At 34.7% G+C, this 18,212-nt stretch overlaps 1 long non-coding RNA gene and 1 pseudogene across 1 annotated transcript; one reads left to right on the top strand and one right to left on the bottom strand.

Annotated features, from left to right (window-relative positions):
- Positions 1–5,491: 5,491 nt before the first annotated feature.
- On the bottom strand, positions 5,492–6,579 carry LOC121783847 (annotated as a pseudogene).
- A 6,466-nt stretch (positions 6,580–13,045) lies between these two features.
- LOC121784013 lies at positions 13,046–16,430 on the top strand. The gene is made up of 3 exons (XR_006046690.1): positions 13,046–13,267; positions 15,903–15,977; positions 16,261–16,430. It is a non-coding gene; the product is annotated as an uncharacterized LOC121784013 (long non-coding RNA).
- Positions 16,431–18,212: the final 1,782 nt, after the last annotated feature.

Here is an 18,212-nt window from a genome sequence, read left to right as displayed (position 1 = left end):
ATCAAGCTCTTTCATTTGCATATTGACTAATGTCGTGATGGTCATCTGCAACTGATCTGAAATATAAAGATGAGAGCAAAAATAGTAAATTAAATTTATTGGTCATTAAAACAACTAAGCAATGTAAATAATGGAACTCAACAATAATTCACATACCTGTCTTGCAACTTTGGGCAATTAGGTTTATCATGTGATGCACCACGTAGTCCACAGCCACGACAAGCCCTAGTCTTTAAAATTGACTTCTCTTTTGATGATAACATTCGCTTACCACATCCTTTTGATCTTATCTTAGAAGGATCACCAATGGTTTTGGTTTTATCTAAGCTCTTCCTTGTTTGACTTCCGTGAATAGTTGTTGGACTAATACCCATCTCCTTGATTTTACCATGTATGTAATCAAGTTGTTCATCCAAAAACTTTGTCCCTCGTCAGTCAAAGATGCATAATCAATTAGTGTTGACGCCTTATAAGGTAACTTGGCTCGTCGTGAGATAAATAATCTTATTGGATCATCATTGCAGTTTTCATCATCTAATATATAAGCAACACCAATCATTGCTTCTCGTGTCCATCGCTTAAGGATATACTTGTCAGGTAGTTCAAATATTTGGTTGACATGGAAGAAAGCTAGTATATGTCTGCACGGAATACCATCAAACTCAAATTTCCCACAATTACATGAGATATGGTCACTATTTTTATCATGCATCAGTAGCCTTGGTTTTGAGGACGAACTACTTTGTAAACTAATCACATTGTAAATCACAATATCATCTCTGGTAGAGGCTTGTTGCACAAAGTAACCATGACTTCGACTCATTTCATCCTGAAATTCCGTCCATTATTTTCGCGTAGACATTAACCATTTGAGCTTCCACCGGCCAATTTGTTTTGATTTTTGGTTGCCCATTCATGTCAATATGGTCTGCAACTAACTCATTAAAAATGAATGCGAACTCTCTGATCTCTGACTACTTGACATCCCAGCAAAAAATACATGACTAAAATATGTCAGAACCCACTTATGCCACATTCCATACATTAACAATATCCAAGTTAGCACATCTAATAACCTCTTTCCATCCATTCTCAAATTCCTCGGGAGATGTTGAATTTTTAATAACATTCCTTATGCTCTGATAATGAACTCGAAAAATCACTGGAGAAATCTTCTCTGGAAATTTGTTCAATATGTGCCACAAACAATAACGATGCACTGTTTCTGGCAGTACTAGTGCAAGTACTTTTGTCATGGTCGGATCTTGATCAGTAATGATTGCTTTTGGTGCATCACTTGGCATAGCTTCCATAAACTTATTAAGCAACCAAATATACGATTCTGTCTTCTCATCACTTAGAAATTCACAACCAAAAACTATTGTTTGATGATGATGATTAACCCCTATAAAAGGTGTAAAAATCATTCCATACTTATTAGTGTTAAAAGTGGAATCAAACACAACAACATCACCAAATGCTCCATAAGCCATCCTTGATTTAGGATCTGCCCAAAAACATCTTTTGAATATATGATCTGAATCTGTCTCATAGTCAAAGAAAAATGATGAATTTTTCTCCTTCTTGGAAGTAAAGAATTCTATAAGAGTTTCAACATCGATCCCCTTTTGTTCACCCTTTAGTTCTCTCTCTAAATTCCTGATATCTCTTTCTATGCAACCTACACTTTCGGGCCCCCAGACTCCATCTCCAATAGTTGCATTTGTTGACAGGTTGGCATATTAGCTTCTGAAAATTGTTGAGTCAACACTCTCTTCACAGCAGAAACACTACGGTGTGATCGGAGTTAATGCACCTTTGACGGAGTAGAGAGTCCATGATTATGACCTTCCATAAAGACGATAACACTCCAGTCAGATCCAGTTTGTTGCTTGACAATGGAAATCTTTGCCTTACAATTAGTTCTAACTTCACCACGAGCTCTTATCTGAATCGGACCACCAGTTGGTGCTCGATTTTTTGAACAAGTTTCATCAGTTTGACCAGCTTTAAAGCATACAAATTGTTTCCAAATAACTTCGTTTGTCATCTTATTCTTTCTGCTATTGCTATATCTTGCACTAAAACTAGCTTCACGTGCATACTGACTGTAGAATTCAAACGCATCATCTATTGATTCAAATTTCGTTCCAATTTTTGGCTTTCGATCATTTACAACTTGAGGAATATATAATTGATCGTTCATATTTTCACTCAAAACACTAAGAAAACACATTCAAAAAATTAATGTAAGCAAACAGAATAATAGAAACAATTAGAAAACACAAATTGATAATTTTATGATAAACCGGAGTTTCTTAATTGGTGTTTCCTAATTGGTATCATTAGAAGTATAGATTCAGTCAAGAGACAATTAAAATATTTAAAAAAATTAATCAAGCATATACAATATAAACAAGTAAAACTAAAAAACATGTAAATTATGTAAGAAATTCCAAGCATATATGAAGACCAAGGCTTAAAAACTAACCTTATGCTAGCACTCCTCGAGAATGACGGCACTTTGAATGTTATGGAGTAATAATAACCTAGGAGAAAACCTGGAGTATATAAAACAAACAAAGATACGATAACTAAAAAGAGAAAAAAGGAAAGTTATAAAAGAAAATAAATAATATTGCTGATATGGAGATAGATGCAAGGGAATCTGTTTGTAAAATTCTAAAATTAAGGAAAGTAACTTACGTATGATTTAGTTGCTCACAAACGCCCATATTAATTATGCAGCGCATCTTTTCTCCTTAACCCACTTCTCTCTCCAATTAACCACATTAACTAACAATTCCTAAAATCTCGTACCGATAAAAGATGTGTGTTCTTAGCCGGGGATGGAGGGTGAAGTAAAATATAATTATGGAAAAAAAAATAATTATATAAGGGCACTAAATTCTCCGAAATTTCCATGATCTATTCAATTTCCATATTTGTTATTTGAACAATTCGATTTCCATATTTGTTATTCCACCAATACGATGCCTCCCTGTATAAAAAGAGATAGATATTTGAGTGCAAATCATCACTTAACAAATCAGCTCCAAAGAAATTCATCAACTAACAATGTTTTGCTCCGTACGAAAAAGAGGCCGCAAAGAGGGCAATAAGGAGAAAAAGGCAGTTTCGGCAAACGGGAAAAATCAGCCGCCACCGCCACCGAATGTGGGGAAATCGAAGGCGGCGGGAAGGATGGAAACATGGTGGTTCTGGCGGGGGCAGCTAGCATGGGGAATTCCGGTGATGGTACTTCACAGGGGTGCTGCTGTGGCGGTGGACACGGCGGAGCCGGAGGGGGTTGCGGTGGTGGCGGTTGCGGCGGCGGCGGTTGTGGAGGTTGATCAAGTGCAGTGGAGATTGTGTTGGAATAGTAAAATAAAAATGTAATTAATGAGTTTTTAATTAGTTAATTTAGTATTTTCCAATCTATATATGACATATTATTGCTTGTAGTTAACTTTTCGAAAATGTAGTAATTATATAAAATATTTTTCTTTCTTGTCTCTTCCCTTTGTTGATGTTTTCCATCAGAGGAGTTAGTGTAGAATGAGAAAGGGCAAATGCCCCCACCTCAATTTTTTCATAGCTATATAAACATTTATTTTATATTATCTTAAAATATGTAAATTCGCTCTATTTGTCTCCTTACATCTAAAATAAAAAATATTATTTGCCCCTCCCCTAAGTAATACACCACTTTACTTCTTTACACATAATAACAAATAACAAAATGTATTTTGTTATATTTTTAATATTTATTTATTTGCATGTTACTGTATTATTTTTTTCCCTCCTGACTATAATTTCCTAGACTCTGCCCCTGGTTTCCATTGCAATTTCTTCCTCTTTCTTTCCATAGATTTTATTTGTATTTTGATTCTCCGTTTTCAGCATAGTGAGCAAATTGGAGTATTATTATTTTTTCTTCTTTTTTGTATTATTGTTGCACGTGAATTACTGTATTTAATTCATCAGTGCTGTGAACTGTGATTGGTTAGAATTTAGTGTACATTTGCTAGCTTACACTTGTGGAAATCATGTTTAAATTGGCTTTGGTGGTTTGGTTGCGACTTGAGGCAAATGTAAAGGAATTCTGCTATGTTTGGTTAAAAACGATGCGTGATATACTAGTCCTGTAACAAAGACTTCTCTACCCCCAGCAACAACTTTGTCCTATATTATTATTTAATGTTAATTTGTGTTCTTGATAAAAATTCCGAAATAAGAGGGAGTAAAATACATGAATGCTTTCTCGGACCTATTTCGTATAGTTATTATTGCACGTGAATTCTTGTATTTAATTCGTTCGTATTGGTGCTAATGTAATACGTGTGGTATTGGGATACCAAAGTTGATGATTTATTTTTGAATTATTTTCTTTTTACTTTCGTGGCGTCGGGAGGAGAGTAGTTTTCACGCAATATTTTATGTATTGTTATTTAATAATTAAAATAAAAAGAAAATAATATATGAAATAATATTTTTATTTTTGAAAATACTATGCCATTTTAGTGGAATATCTCCAACAAAAAAAATTGAGCTACAAATTGGGCACAAGATAATTTTTTATTAAAATAATTAAACCACTCATTTTAAATGGGACGTCACAAAAAGAAAAATACATCCCTTATGATGGGACCGAAGGAATAATATTAAATTGAATTCTTGATGAAAAATCCAAAATAAGTAATTGTAAATACAAATGAATAAAAAGCAAATTAGGGTGTAAAATACATGAATGTTTTCTTGGTCATTTTCATTTTACATGAAGTATAAGTAAATATATAAGCGATCAAACAGGGGCGGACGCAGAATTTTTTTCAATAGGGGCTATTCTATATGGTGGTGTTCCGTTTCAAAGATAAAATAATACCAAGATATAATCTAGGATTGAGTTGTGAGATTATTTTAGTCATAGAGGGTTAGCTATGACTAATTATCCCATGATTATCCATCTAGGATTAAGTTGTGGAGTTGAATCTCATGAACCAAAACACTACAAATTTAATCCTGAATACAATGTTGCAAACCGAATAGTGTGTAATAGTGTGTATCTGTTTATATGTTTCAATGGAAAAATAATACAGGTAGAAAGGTAGAAAGTCAGATTCTTAATAAGAGGTTGACCGTATCAAAATGTGACACCAATTATTCGGTTTAATAAGTCGAATAAGGGGTGTTACAGATTGATCCATGAATCTTTTCCCCTTTCTATCCCTTCTTCTTAATCCATATCCATAGTCATGTTTTTCTTGTCGTTGATATCCTTAGCGAAGTTTGATCATGACACGTAAAATTGAAATAAATGCTTTAGTGAGATGGAAATTAGGAACATAAAGATACTCCTTAATGTTTAGTTTATGAAAATTTATGTCTAGCAACTCTATGCTGTCAGACTTTATTTGTGATCCGGAAATAACCAACAAAGAAAATATAGAAATGAGCTTATATTATGCTTGACTATATTACATAAAATGCATAAAATAAAACACCTTTCCTTGTATTATTCCAACATTTCAGAGAACGAGTAACCTTACATACTACTACATAAATTCCAACATAGGGAAATTATTCATACATGTAAAAATACATAAATTTATATAAATTTATGTATTTTAACGATTGTACAGAGCTCTTATTCCTTGAATATCATCTTCATGCAAGTTCTTGATGACTCCAGAATAGATCGTAGGATACATGATTGCTGCATCGTCTGAGCTATGACCAAGCCCTAAAAGGTGCCCGATTTCATGAAGCGCAACGGTTTCTAGGTCGAAATAATCCTCAACTGCCCCAATAGACCATCTGATGTCGGCGTTGTAATGGAAACTTCCGTTAGTTGGTGCAAAGGCATGAGCTAGCGGGCGAAAGGCATCAAAAGATTCGTAATCTCCATGAGCACCTCTGTAGAATGCAATAAGTAAATCAGAATTTCGGTTGGTTTGGACTTGTGCAAAGGTGAAGTGGGTGAAGTTTTTCCACGTTTGGAAGGCGCGTTGCACGGGTGCTCTAGCGTATGCGGGAACGTTGGAAAGGAATCATAAGTGAGATGGGTTTTAGAATCTGGCCATTTAAGGTTTCCATCAAAGAAAGAGTAGTGAGATGTTGTGTGGATTTTGCTTGAGCTCGCCTTGTGTTTCTTGTCATGAGATTGCATGTAGTTAATGTTGTTAATGATATCGGGCACCCCACATCGTGGGGATGTCATTATTGATATTGTTTCGTCATCTACGATACCTGAGGATTTGATGCGATAGTTTTTTTGGTAGGTTTTGATAGCTGATTCTAGGTTATCATCGAAATCATCATCAGTGGCGTGGGTTTCGTTTTCATATTTGAGATAACCAAATTGCTCAAGATAGGCTTTGAGCTTGTGGATTTCTTTTGTGTTGTTTCCCTTGTGACTACCTTTTAATTTCTTGAGGAAATCAAAAGGTGATGAGTTTTTGTCACTTGGGGTGCTGGCATGGCCAAGTGGTGCAAGTAGAATGAAAATGAGAAAGATGAAGATGGGGTGAAGAACCTTAGAAACCATGATATGAACGAGTACTTTAAAAATTTAACACTATCTATTTTTTGTGTGATGCATGTTATTGCTATATTATTCGTATTTATAGACTGAGTTTGGCAGAAGATAAGGATAGATATAGAAGAAGTCAAGGAGTAGAATTATAATTTGTGGGTTTATATCATCGTTAATTGAATTACATTGACTTGAAACATTTTTCGTAGAATATCGATTAATGATGGAGAGAGGGAGTATTAATTAATAAATAGAACCTAAACAAATTATTCTAATCATTCTAAATCAAAATTTTGAAATAATTTTAAAATCATTATTTATAATTTATTTCAAATTAATTAAAAATTGAAAATCAGAAATAGGTTTAATGCATGTGGATTAAGATTTGAACCGGTCAGTTTATTCAGTTCACGACAGTCTAACTGTACATATAATTTGTTCAATCCACCGGACAAAATATTGGCTCGCAGCCATACCATTTCAACCGGTCGATCCAGTCTAAATTTGAAATAATGCTTTATATATGTTATTAATATTTTAAACATAACTAAATTTAAAAAAAAAGTTTTAAAATAATACTTTACGTCATTAATAGATTATACATAACTAAATTAAAAAAAGTAGCACGTTGTCTTAAAAATGACGATTTCCAGACAACATGTAATAGGGTCCGCAATATCATATAACAAATGTACTATCTAATTTTTACATTCAACTATACATAATTAGTCCATAAGTTCATGAGATTTCATCCATCTAGTTCCGAAAAAAATATTATTGGTGGTCCCTAAATTATGGGTGTAATCACATTTGAAATGTTTTAATTTTATTTTACTTCTTCCATCCATTAAATATTGTCCACTTTGCATTTTTTTCCATTTTTGATAAATGAAGCTCACTTTTCACTAATTCATTAAACTCACATTTGATTATAAAACTAATATATAAGTGCGGAACTCATATTCCATTAGCTTTTTGCACTCACTTTTCTTCACATTTCTTAAAATTCGTACCCAGTCAAACGCGGACCACATTTCGTGAATAGGAGTAGATTCATAGTAAAATGTGAGTGTGATGCGTTAATGGACTGTGAGGTCCATTACCAAATGTACTAAACAGTAAATGTGACAAGTATTAGCTAACGGACGAAAAAGAAACTAGTGTAGGGAATTGGGGGAGTACTATTTTGGAACAAAATGCTCCGAAAGACGTAAGGCTATTTTACACTTTGTACTAATATACTGCAATCAATTTTTGTAAAAATAGAAAAAGCTAACTCTTGCAATATTCTCTCCACACTACTAAAAAAAAGGTCTTTCATGGCACTCAAAAGTGCAAGTATAAATGCACTTTTTTGACATTTTACTTGTTATGGCACTTGATAAAAGTGAATTAATGTAATGTGTATTAATAAATTTAGTGCCAGGATATACCTTCTATTGATTCACCTAAAAGTGTCAGGAAAATCCTTGCGTAGTGGCATTAGAAAGTACCACAATATGAGTTTTACAACTACACCTAAAATTTACAAAACGCCACTTATAAATATTTAAAATTATAATTTCATCCTACATTTTATGGAATTTACATTTTCTACCACCAAATTTCTATAATTTATATTTTGATCCTTCAAATATTTATAAATTACAGTTTCATCATTTAAATAATTTTATAAATATTCAAAATTACAATTCACCCCTGTATTTTATGGAATTTACGTTTTCCACCAACATATTTCTATAATTTATTTTTTGATCCTTCGAATATTTATAAATTACAGTTGTATCATTAAAATACTTTAAATTTACATGTTCCTTTTCAATATACAAAATTTATAAGCATCCAACAAAACTTTTGGAATAAAACGTCAAACTGAATATATATCAAAATTTTAATATGTCAAAAGAACATAACATATTTGTAGTTACATTGGTTCTACTTCAACTACATAAAACATCATTAGTACTAAAATTATAAAATTCTAATCCATCCAAAAGAGCATGGTATATGTGTAGGTACATAGATTGTCTTGTGCTTCTTCTATCATGTGAACAATCTGCAGCCTGTAACAATGAAATTTCATAATTTTAAGAAATCACTAGAGAAAAATGTAAAAAGAAAACAACTGTCTTAACTTATACAAATCCCAAATTCTAGCTACGTATATGAAATATCAAAAACACATTAAAACGACAAAAGTAGTGAATGCATAAACAAACTATTTATAACTCCAATATAGCATTTTCCATCATGAACAAAGAAAAGTATAGAAAATACAAGACTAGAAACACTACAAATTAGAATGATTGGTCACAAGTATAAACTCTAACAACAATTTACTTAAGTATACAAGTAACAATTTTTTCAGCACAAATTCAGAAATTTCCAGAATTTTGACACCAATTTGAAAAATCATTCTGAACTTATACAATGTCCAAAATTAGTAAAACCAGTGACAAATTAAATCTATACTTGTCTATGTTATAAAGTTTAAATTTCAAAATCCAAATCATCACCTTGGAGAGGTTATCCATGCTTTAGTGTAGACTGCCAAAAACTGAAACTCAGCAGAACAGTCATGTTGTAAAACTCATTCCGGACTCATACAATGTCGGAAATTAGTGAAACCAGTGGCAAACTAAAGCTATACGTGTACATGATATAAAGCCAAAATTTCAAAATCCAAATCTTCACCGTTTAGAGGTTATCCATGTTTTATTGCAGACTGCCAAAAACTGGAACTCAGCAGATCAGCCATGTTTGTAAAATTCATTCCAAACTCATACAATGTCAGAAATTAGTGAAACCAGTGGTAAATTAAAGCTATACTTGTCGATGTTATAAGGTCTAAATTTCAAAATCCATAGCATTACCGTTTAGAGGTTATCCATGTTTTATTGCAGACTTGCAAAAACAAGAACTCAACATAACAGAAAGAAGTCACCTATGAGTATCATACTTAGGCTAGTTAGTACTTAAATGCCACAAACAAAAAATATGGAAAGACCTCAAATTCTGTCTATACTATAACATAATGAAAATAATTTATGCTGGCATCTTCACCGAAGTGCCACAAACTGAATGTAGTGAAAGACAATTATTCTAGTAGTGCCGTCTTACAATAAGAGTTATATTTTGTTATTTCTGTCCATCCAAAATAAGAGTTCAATTTTCCTTTTATCATAAATGGTAAGTAGGTCTCACATTCCACTAACTTATTCAACTTACTTTTCTTTGTATTTCTTAAAACTTGTGTCCAAGTTAAATAGGACTCTTATTGTGGGACAGAGAGAGTAATAGCTTTTTATTTTATAACTTTTTTTTATGTTTTTCCTTTCACCATTTTCATTGCTTTCTTTTTTACAAATTGGCTTCACAAAAAAAATTATACTCCCTCCATTCTAAAAGAATATGCACTTTAAACTCGGCACAGGTTTTAATACTACAAAATTAGAGAGAGGTAAAGTAAAAAAGTAACTAAAATATTGTTAGCAGTGAAAAATGAGTCACACCTCATTAGAGAAAAAAGAGTTTTCAAAATTAGAAATTCAATATTTTTGTGGGACAGATTAAAAAGGAAAGTTGCATATTCTTGTGGGACGGGTATAAACACTACTCCCTCTGTTCCACAATAGTTAAGTCATTTTGCTATTTTTGTACATTCTATTATAGTTGAGCCATTTCTTTTCTAGCAAAAAACAACACACTTCTTCTCTCTTATTTTACTCTCTCTTCATCTCTCTATTTTTTTTATTTCTTACTTTATTTTTTCTTTACTTCACTCACTTAGCACAATATATCTTAAATTGCGCGCCGAAAAGAAATGCATCCACTAAACGGAGGGAGTACACATTATTAGGTCTGATTTTTTATGACTTTATAATTCAAGAAACAAAGATGTCTTATTCATAACTTCCAGTTTTTCCATCTAAATCATTTATTATTGTATGTAAAAAGTATATAATTCAAGAAAAAATGACTTATTCATAAGTCAAATACATGAAATTAGTACTAATTTTACATCTAAATCATAGTAGTAAATTGTTGTATGAGTTCATTAAAACCAACCGTGTTCGTTGTACAAAATAGTATAGAAAAGTTTGCCGTCTAGGCAGATATTTCTTCGTTATAATTTAATGAGAGTTACGGGGCAGAAGATTGTCAACTACAGTAATTAAAAATAAAGAATTAAATTATTAATTATTGTTGCTTATACAAATCTTAATTAGTGGATTATGATCAAAGTCAAACTCATTTTAAGCATAAAACTCCTCGAACATTTATTTTTAGTACGTTTTAGTTCATCTCAGGATATTTTTAAATAAGATGAAGTTCATTTTTAATCATTTTAATTCTTTTAGAAAATCTAGATTTTAAAATTACGAAGTTCACTATTAGATATTTTAGTTATTGCTTTCTAAAATGAAATAAACGCAACAAAAATGAATTCCGAATTATCTAATAATGAACTTCATGTTGATTGTACGCAATGATGGACCCAGAAAATATAGCTAGTGGGGTAAGTGATAAGCTCAGATTTTGCACTGCTTTAAGGACATTATTTGGTATGTTTTGAGTGTCAAAGTTGCACTACATGTCCATTATTTATATATTTGGTCTATTTTGGTATTTTGACGCGTTTTGTGACAAATGTGTAAAATTGAGCCTAAAAAGACACTTCTAGCAAAAAGTCGAATTTGTTGGAGCATTTAAGCCGACCAGCGGTCCGTTTGGCCTCAGTCAGCGGCCAACGAAGCCCATCGACCGCTAGAGTTACAGCGGTCCATCTCAGAAATTCTTTCTAAACAAAGAACACGCCCAACGCTACTGATACGTGCGCATCGATCAGCTGAAAGTTGCACCGAGAAGACAGAACATTAGCAGCAACGATCACTAAAATTGGGGTGTAATGTTACCTAATTTCTCAGCCTTACTAGGATAGAAGATCTACCATATTGAGGAGCACGACTTGAAGACTATAAATACTAAAATACCCCTAAAGCTTCATCTAAGAACAGTTTGCTACATTCTATACTTGAGTTACAAGATCGAGAGTTCGTTTCTGTAATACCTTATATCTTTTTATAAAATAATAATAATAATAATAATAATAATAATAATAAATATTATATGTTTGGAATTTTCAAAAGGATTTTGGAATTTTTTATTTCTCAATTGATTATTTGTAACCGTTTTAAACTAATGAGTTTGATTTCTAAATGTTTTAGAGGTTGTCCTAGTTAAACCGAATATGCGCCCTAGCAAGACAAATAAGGTTTAAGTGATCGTATTTGATTTGTTGGTTAAATTAGTAGTTTTAGAGACTTGAAATCAAATTAGAAAATATTAGAGCAAAATTGTTTGATGCTTTTTAGCAAAATTGTTTGATGCTTTTTATTTTTATTTTGTGCTTATACGTGTGTTAGCTACTATGTTAAAATAATATGCAAGTGTGCTTGTGTGTGTGCACATTGTGTCAATATGATGATAAAGAAAAAATAAATAAAGAAAGAAATTAAATCCTATTCCTAAACACACACACGTGCTAACATTAGGATCTAGAATACTTGTCGAATATTGGTGGACTTCATTTGGGCCTGATTATTTGTAGCCCATGTGTAGTGGAATTGGGCTTGACCCAATAACTAAAGCTTCCACTCCAGATGCCGCCACGTGCCCCTCTCACCCGGATCCTTGCCTCCAGCCGTTGGATCCAGGTTTGTGCTAGTTATGTGAGTGAGACCTTTTGGTTTCTGTCATTATTCACTCTTGCTCTCTCTCTCTCTACTCTCAGACGCTCTCTTTTTCTCTCTTCGCTCCCACTTCTTCTGTTCTCTTCTCCGATGGATCTCCGGTGCTTTCCTTGTGATTTCACACTGTTAATCGTGTGGTAAATCCAGTAGGTGGATTAGGAGAAGCAACCACTTCGGTTGCTGGGTCGGTTGTGAACTAGGGTTTGTTTCTGAAGTGATTCTGTGTGGGTGCGTTCTTGAGCTTGATAGATCTGGTGTTTGGGGGTTGTGTTGGCCTGGAATCTGGAGTGTGAGGTTAATCACCGATTGATTCTGTGTTACTCCTTGGATCTAAGTTCTGGTGAATAGGCTTGAGCCTCCGGCGGCTGTCTGAGCCGTAGACTTTTTTCTTGAAGTGTTTCTCTCTGTATTTTCTATTCCCTGTTGTTACTGACTTAGATCCGAAAGGATCCGTGTTATTGTTTTACTGATAAGGGTTGTGAGTGTGCAGGTGTTAAGAAGACTCCAAGTGGTTTGACATTTAATTCTCTAGTCTGTAATAGCTAGATAATTTCTTGTTCTGTAATCAAGTTTTTTGTAAACTTGTTTGTAATATCAGTCGCATGGTTGGAGTTTGACTGAGCTCCCTTATGAAGAACAAAGAGGTCTTGGTAATTAGTGAATCCAATCTAAGTCTGATCCCTACAATACTCACACACACACTTCACCAAACACACACTAAATATCACTCTCTCTATAATTCTCTATGAATCTCTCTCAGCTCTCTTTCTAAACACACACATATACACAATGGTGGGAAGGAATCAGATTTTCTCCCCCTCTCAAATTCTTCTCTGTTGCACTGAGAATCAGCCACTGGTCACCACCGCATTCGCCAACGAGTTTAGCTTCCGGTAGCCCCTCTTCCTCTCCCTCCACATGGTTTCTTCTTCCCCATCTTTTCACAAGCTTTTCCCCTCTTCTTTTTCGGCAAATTTCGGTAAGAACTCTTTCCACTATATTTATTTTGTTCCATTGATTGAGTATTTATGATGAAATGAAAGAAATTGTGGCTTGTGGTGGAAGATTGATATAGGACTAGCCAAAAAACACTGTATGCCACGTCACTAGGACTAGCCACTACACTGCCACATCACTAAACCATTCTACTGCACAATAGTCGACACGCACTAGGACTAGCACTAGGACATCTCAACAAATAAAATCACAAATTCACAAATACGGAATTAAAATTTCAACACGAATACGGGGAAATGCAACCATTTTATATATATAAAAAACATACGTAATAAAAAAAATATGCATAGTTCACGAAAAAAAAACATCCTACAGCTTCGACACCCGTGGCCCCCCTCTCACTCATCGTCGTCCCCTTGGCCAGACCCGGAGGCATCGGAGTCCCCAGAGGCTCCCCCTGTGCCGAGGGGTGGGAGCCCTAAATCGCACCGCGTACTGTCTATGACCCCCTTGAGCATCTTCTTGTGTAAGGGGTTAGTCGTCATACTCCACTTTTGTATGACGTCTATCATGCTTTGCTGGTGCTGCATGCGCGCGAGGTGGGCGGGCTCAGGACTCGGCTGGACACTAGGAGCTGCCGATTGGACCTCCTGGGATCCGCCGACGCCTCCCCTAGACATCCGTTGTGCTATCTTTTGCCCAACCGGGCTATGGTGGTGGGAAAACAAGGGAGGGGTCGGAGCCTCTTCGGCATCGTCGGGGAGGTCGTGGGAACCGGCGCTGGTGCTGTACTCGCCGGCTGACCCTCTGCCGCTTCGGCCAACCAACGTCAACACCCGCATGAAACTTGGCGGAATCCATCAGCTCCACATAGGCGTCCCAGTAACCGCGGCGTACTTCCCGCGCACGGGGAACTGCTGCATCGACAACATCTTCACATCCTCCACGCGGCTATTAGTTTTGTAGATGTCGGCAAATCGGGAGATTGCGGACCTGATTCGGTCCCATTGCTTCCGGCACTCCTCTGACATGTATGTCTTCCCATCCAGGAAAAACACCCTTTAGGTTTAGGTGATGCGAGACCACATGTTGTCAATTTTTTTATTGTTCGACACAAGGGAATCATAGCAAACACTGATCCAAGCCTTTGACAACGCGACGCACTGCTCCTCACTCCAAACGATCCTCCGTTCCTCCTCCCCATTGTTCCCCGCCACCGTCTGCGAAGACTTTCCTGCCACCCCTTTGCCCTTACCGCGGCCCTTGCCCTTCTTCTTTGAAGGGCACCGACGTCCTCCTGGTCACCCTCGTCATCCCCACACTCATGCCCACCATTTGGGGCATCATCCCTGCCATCCCTGCCCAAGGGTACATATTGTAGTACCCGGGCATCATCCCCGCCATCTGGGCATCAGTCCGGCCATCTTGGCAGGATTCCTGCCCATCCCACTTCCAACGGGGAACGTCGGAGTTTGCGATTCACTTGTGGCTGGAGAGTCGTTGTCGTGCTCCATTTATCTTGAATAGAAAGGAGAGCAGAGAGAGAGAAACTCGTTAATACAAGTGTTGCAAATGAAAATGAAGTGCAACGAGCCTATATATAGAGTTTTGAAAAAAAAATCAAAAAAACCGCTAGTCCGTCTGCTCGTCCATCGGGATCCCACAATAGCAGACTAGCGCGTTATCCAACGAGCCGTATATATAGAGTTTTTTTTGGGATATTGAAGTAATGTTAAAAGATAGGTAAAAGTTTGGTCTTTTGATTCTTGAGTTTATGGTCTTAATTGTTATAATAGATATAGATACATACTTTATGCTACCTTAGATATGATATATTTTACTTTTAAGCATGGTGAAATAGAAGTTATGTTTGGATGGTTAAGTGATTGTAGCTATGAAACTAATTGCAAACATGAATATATGAAATTAGTAGCTGTTGTACTGATCTGTTTCGGCCACTTTAACATGTTGGAATTCATGTTCTAAAATTTTTATGCATACTTTCAGGTTTTGGGAAGATCTCTTCAAAATTTCAAGTCATTTTATTAAATTTTACTATTTTTAGATATTCTTACAAAACAGTTGTCAGAATATATCAAAAACTGGCAGCCTCTATGAAAACAGTCAAAACTCCCAAAATTCTTTGAAGTTTTGATAATCCCTTTATTTTAAATTAAACTTGAAGACTAGGGGAATCTCTTGATATGAGGCTCGACACCTAGTTAGCTCTGAATCTGAACTAAATCAGTTTATTACGTGAAGACGACGTAATGAAGTTGATTTCTTTTAAAGCTTTATAACTAAGAATAGAGATTTTAAGGAAAAGGGGGAACTTATCTCTTTTATTTACCATGAAATGATTTTCACACAATGTGATGTATGTTTTTATGTGGATATATGCTTTTGTTTGAGGTTTGCTTGTTATTTGTACTTGTGCGTTGTAACTTGTAAGTTAATGGATTTCGATAGATTATGTAGATGATAGAGATTATAGTTATAAGTAATGGTTAAAGGAGATTATGGTTAGTCTGTTTGATGTTAGAGCTAATTGTATATGCTTTAAGTTTATGTTTTCTAATGATGGAATGACTTCAAGTTCCAAGTTTAAAGTTTAAGTTTGGAATTGTATAAAATGAATTAAAATGCTTAAGTGCTAGGAGTGGCGCATTCAAGACTCGAGGATGGACAACCGAACCAAGCTAGAGAGATTATTTTGGATTGTAGCTTTCGAGGTGGGGTTTACTGTAAGCGTAGTGGTTACATGGTTATAATCATTGTTGTGTCGTGCATCATTCATATGAGCTTATGAGCCCACGAGGGATCATATGGGTCGCTGACAGCCTACCTACGAGGGGTAGGTCCACGAGGGACCGATACTAGTCTCATATGGATGTCAGCAAAGTTGAGATGGTTTATTATGTTATGATTCATTACACAATTGATTATAATTGCTTGCAGCGTATTCCCCAATGAGTATGCTCGCATACTCACACTCCGTTAATTAATGTTTTTCAGGTTAAGGAGTCGGTGACGGGGCAGTAGTCAACGTGGTCCACGGTCCCCCAGCTACTATTTTTTTACTAATAGACCCTTTGGTATGTTGGGTAAAATTGAATTGTTTGAAGAGAAAACTCGGTAACTTTTATGCTATCATATTTTAAATGATGTAGGTTGCGATCTGATTAAGCAGGGTATTTTATTTTGGTTGGAATACTAGATGAAATATATATAGTTTTAATATAGTGATACATTTTGGTGTAGGTATCTATATACACATATTTCTGATGTTTGAAAAATATTCTTATTAGTGTTCTTTAAATTGTTTTATATAAAAAAAAATGTCAATGACAATGATGTTTCTGTCTTTTCAATTTATTAAACCATTTTTCCTTTTTTTTTAAAAAATTCCAATTAGTTTTCGAATTCTTAAAAATAAATGTAATTAGTATTCTAGTAATTTTTAGTAGCGTTTCTCATTCATTAGGGACGGGGGCGTTACAATTTCCCATTGTTCATCGTCCTTCCACCACACTTGGAGTTTGAAGATTGGATTCAAGAGAATCAAAACTGCATATTCTTCTATTGGGTTTTATCTTGTTAGTTTTAATATTTTCTATGTTTTCTCTATAAACTATGGGTTTAGTTTATTTGTCTATGAGTAGCTAAATCTCTAGAATTCTAGGGATGTGTTAGTAACTATTTCTAGATTATACAATTCTTATTTATTTATATCCCTTTTGTTCATGCTTGCTTTAATCTAAGTTATTCGATAAAGCTTCATATGTAAGTGACACATTCTATAATGAATTCATGGCAATGTAACTGAGAGAGGATTTACATGTTAGATTAACATAGTTAACACTATAATTAGTTCCTCCTAAAAAGGTACTGTTAATTGAGAGTGAAGACATCTTGAGAGTCTAATTAAGCTGTTTGGAGTTACTAATATAAGATTGATGACATTGGTGTGTAATCTACTTTGTGCCGCATGAGCAATACTTATGTGACTTGTTCTAGTTAAGCATGAACTGTGCTAGGATATAGTAATTGTGTCTTGTATTAAACATAACTGTGATAGTACATCCCTTCTCATTTGTTTTCCTCAAGTGTTTAATCTGCAACTGTTTTTAATTGTTTTACTTTAATGTTTTCTTGGTTTAATCAAATCCCAACCGTGTTTCAAAATAGTCAGAGAAGCTTAGTATTGAATAGACAATCTATGATAGCATTCCCTGAGTTCGACAACTCTGTGCTTACGCTTAGCACTACATTATTCCTACCTTGTTATACTTGCAACTAGTTGGAGTGCTAAAAAATATGCATCAGTAGGACATAAAATTTAATAATATATACTGTTTCCGTCCCAGCCTAAGTGAGACGTATTCTTTTTTGGTACGTCCCAATCTAAGAGAGACGTTTCCTTTTTTTGGCAACAATCAACTCACTCCTCTCACCTACCTTATCCTTTTTCTCTTTCTTACTTTATCCTCTCTCTTACTTTATTCTCTCGTTCTATTTCTTACGTTATCCTCTCTCTTACTTTATTCTCTCGTTCTCTTTCTTACTTTATCCTCTCTCTTACTTTTTTCTTTCTTTCTCTTTTTTACTTTACTCTCTCTCTTACTTTACTATCAATAATTTAATTCACTAAACACCACTACCTAAATTCCTGTGCCAAAATAGAAACGTCTCGCTTAGCTGGGACAGAGGGAGTAATGTTTAAGTAATTATAATATATATTCCCTTTGTCCACGAATAGGAGTCCCGTTTTTTCATTTTGGTCCGTCCACAAATAGGAGTCGCGGTTCACTTTTACTATAAATGGTAATATGCCTCTCATTCCACTCATATTTTATTTAAAACTAATACATACAAGTGGGGCCCATAGTCACTAACTTTTTTGAACTCACTTTTCTTAAGATTTCTTAAAATCCTTGCGACAAAGAAATGAGACTCTTATTTGCGGA

Source organism: Salvia splendens, chromosome 21 (assembly GCF_004379255.2).
Source record: "Salvia splendens isolate huo1 chromosome 21, SspV2, whole genome shotgun sequence".
Lineage (NCBI taxonomy): Eukaryota > Viridiplantae > Streptophyta > Magnoliopsida > Lamiales > Lamiaceae > Salvia > Salvia splendens.
This window is presented reverse-complemented; position numbering and strand designations above follow the sequence as displayed.